Here is a 3,465-nt window from a genome sequence, read left to right on the forward strand (position 1 = left end):
TCTCTTTTGTTCATCCTTTATTTTGGGTAATTGAAGATTATTTGGGTTATTGTTGGGAGATTGACAACCTCTCAATCAAGCATTCAAGTACTTCTTTTATCTTTGCTTTATTATTGGAATCATTAGTAGGTATTACCTCTTAATCCCTTTTTAATTATTGTTAATTACTTTCATTTATTCATCATGTTTCATATTGTTGGTATGATTGACAACCTTGCTAGCATGATCAACATGATAATAAGTGAGTAGTCTCTTAGCTAGGGTTAAATGGGTGATTAGGGGAAACCAACATGGGGAATGATTCATGCTTAAATTAATATGCTTTCATGTTTTATTTGCTTGCTTGTTTTGATCTCAACTCATGCACATGTTATATTTGATGAAATGCTAAGCCTATGAATCCTTGCATTTACTATCATCTTCTATCTTTTCAATGAGACTTGTAAGACATAACCCAACTCGAGTCTCATTAGACCTTGCATGTTGTTGAGTAGGGAAGATTAAGTCGACTTGTAGGTGTTGTACAATCTAATCGATTCGGCTCCGGGACCCAAACTTTCCTAGGATTGTAAGATATAATCTAACTCAATCCATCACAACAATAATTGCTTGCTTATAATTTGAGAACATGTTTGTATGATCATATCCTATGATTCCCCTATGATCCCATGACACCCTAGTGCCTTTAATCAATTGTTTACACCCCTTTAATTCATCTTGCTTGTTTATTTTCATTGCTATTTTAGTTTAGTGACCTTCTACATCAACCCAATTTGTGACACCCCTTAGACACCACTAGTTGCAATAGAAATCTCATTTCAATACCCGTCCCTTGGGATCCGACCTTTACTTGCCTCTTTACTAATTGTAGAGTTGTTTGTGAAGCTATAAATTGTGTTTTGATTCGACCGTGACCTAACGACCACATCTTAATTTGTGAACACGAAACGGACTCGCATCAAAAATGGCGCCGTTGCCGGGGACGGTGTTTACTTGATTTAGATTTCTTTTTATTGTTATTAGTTGTGTCTTTCTTCACCTTGGGGAAGTAAAACTCCTCAAGGTTTGTTCTAATTGTTTTCGAGTTGTTTGATATTTTGCATGTCTAGAAGGTTACAAGGTGATTTGTTACCTTTTGACCGTGAAATCGAAAGAACCTTGACGAACAATAGGAGACTTGTTAGGAGGAATTTAAGAGGTATTAGTGAAGTTGTTCAACCCACTAGTGAGTTTGTCAATCCTTTCGCAATAGAAGGAGAAGAGAACCCATTACACAATACCCCACAAAATCCACCTACAATGCCTAAATTCTCGTCACACTCCGTACCCACCGAGGAGAATCTACCAAATGGTAATCCTACACCGCAACATCTAACCGAAAATTTTATTGCCAAGTCCGCCTTCATCCAATTAGTTGAGAGGAGCCAATTTGGGGGGATGCCTAGTGAGGACCCTCATTCTCATATGGAAACCTTTTGCGACTATTGTGATGCAATCTCTCAAACGGGCGTGACTCAAGACCAAATTAGATGGGTCTTATTTCCTTTTTCCTTAATCGGCACCGCGAAGCAATGGTTGAAGGGCCTTGATAAGGCCACCCTTGGAATAGATTCTTGGAAGAAGTTAGCTCTAGCTTTCTACAAAAAATTCTACCCACCGGAAAAGACTAACATGCTAAGAGCTCAAATTACGGGTTTTAAGCAAAGGGATGAAGAGTCTTTGTATGAAGCTTGGGAGCGGTTCAAGGGAATTTGTCGCTCATGTCCTCACCATGGACTTAGCGAATGGTTTTTGGTACAACAATTTTGGAATGGTTTATATGAAGATTCTAGGAACATTCTCAATATGGGATCGAATGGAATGTTCACCGAAGTTGATGACAATCAAACATGGAACAAGATTGAGGAAATGGCGGTCCATAACTCACAATATAGTAGACCTCGCAAGGCTACTAGAGGAGGAAAGCATGAAGTGGACTCCGTTACTCAATTGGGTGCTCAACTTAGTGCTCACATTGACACAATCAACTTGAAGTTTGAACAAGCTATGGCTAGACTTGAGGAAAACTCAAAATCATCAAAGCACCATGTTAATGCCATGACGGCATCCTCATCAATCCCAAGTGGGATATGTGAGAATTGTGGAACTTTGGGACATGACCAAGGTGAATGTAGGGGAACAGATGAACAAGTGAATGCTTTCCAAACATACAAGAGTGGTACCCCTTATTCCAACTTTTACAATGAAAACACCAAGTTCCATCCAAATCTCTCATACAAAAGCCAAAATGTTCAAAACCCTCAAACAACATACACTCCACCACCCATGAGAAACCAAAATCAAAGACCCTTTTACAATCAAAACCAAGGTTACCAAAATCAAAATCCATACAATCACCAAAATGACCAAGGTTTTGATGTCCAAAAAGCGGTCCTCCAAATGCAAAAGAATCAACAAGAATTTTTCACTCAAATGCAAAAAGATAGCCAAGCAAAGGAAACCACCATCAACAACATTCTAGCTCACACTAAGATGTTGGAAACACAATTGACTCAACTAGCATCTTCAAGCTCACAAAGACAAAAGGGGCAATTACCACCTCAAAGTAATCCCCCTAGACATGAAACGGTTAGTGCCATTCACTTGAGAAGTGGTACAAGGTATGAAGCACCGAAGAAGCAAGTTGAGGATGAAGTTGTGGAAGCTAGTGAAAAGGAAGAAATTGTGCAAAACTCCAAAGATGGAGAATCATCAAAAGAAGAAAGTTCAAAGAAAAATGAAGACAAGGCCAAGGAGAAGGAGCCCATTGTGATTAGACTTCCTTTTCCAAGTCGTCAAGCCAAGCCCAAATTTGATGATCAACTTGGAAAGTTCATGGAAATTGTGAAGAATTTGGAAGTCTCAATTCCTTTCACGGAATTAATCAATCACGTGCTTACCTATGCGAAATACATGAAAGACATCCTCTCACAAAGAAGAAGTCGATCCGGAAACTTGAGACTATCGCCTTCACTAAGGTGAGTAGTGCAATACTTCAAGGGAGTTCACCTCCAAAGTTAAAGGATCCGGGAAGCTTCTCAATACCGTGTACCATTGGCGACACAACGATCAACAAAGCCTTATGTGATCTAGGGGCTAGTGTGAGTGTCATGCCGTACTCGGTGAGTAAAAGGTTGGGGATGGGAGAGCTTAAATGCACCAACATCACACTCCAAATGGCCGATAGATCGACGAAGACACCATTAGGGATATGGGAAGATGTCCCCGTGCAAATTGGGAAGTTTTTCATCCCGGTGGACTTTGTCATTGTTGATATGGATGAAGATTCCAACATTCCAATCATCCTAGGAAGACCTTTCCTACACACCGCGGGTGCGGTAATTGATGTGAAACATGGTGAGCTCACTCTAGAAGTGGGAGATGAAAGCATAACTTTTAATCTTGACAAGACTATGAGAGCCCCTC

General features: G+C 39.9%; 1 non-coding gene across 1 annotated transcript; it reads right to left on the reverse strand.

Moving 5' to 3' along the window:
• Window positions 1-1,671: 1,671 nt before the first annotated feature.
• Window positions 1,672-1,778, reverse strand: LOC141644436 (small nucleolar RNA R71). Its single transcript, XR_012544055.1, has one exon. It is a non-coding gene; the product is annotated as a small nucleolar RNA R71 (small nucleolar RNA).
• Between the last annotated feature and the right edge of the window lie 1,687 nt (window positions 1,779-3,465).

The sequence above is a fragment of the Silene latifolia genome, chromosome 2 (assembly GCF_048544455.1).
Source record: "Silene latifolia isolate original U9 population chromosome 2, ASM4854445v1, whole genome shotgun sequence".
Taxonomy (NCBI): Eukaryota; Viridiplantae; Streptophyta; class Magnoliopsida; order Caryophyllales; family Caryophyllaceae; genus Silene; species Silene latifolia.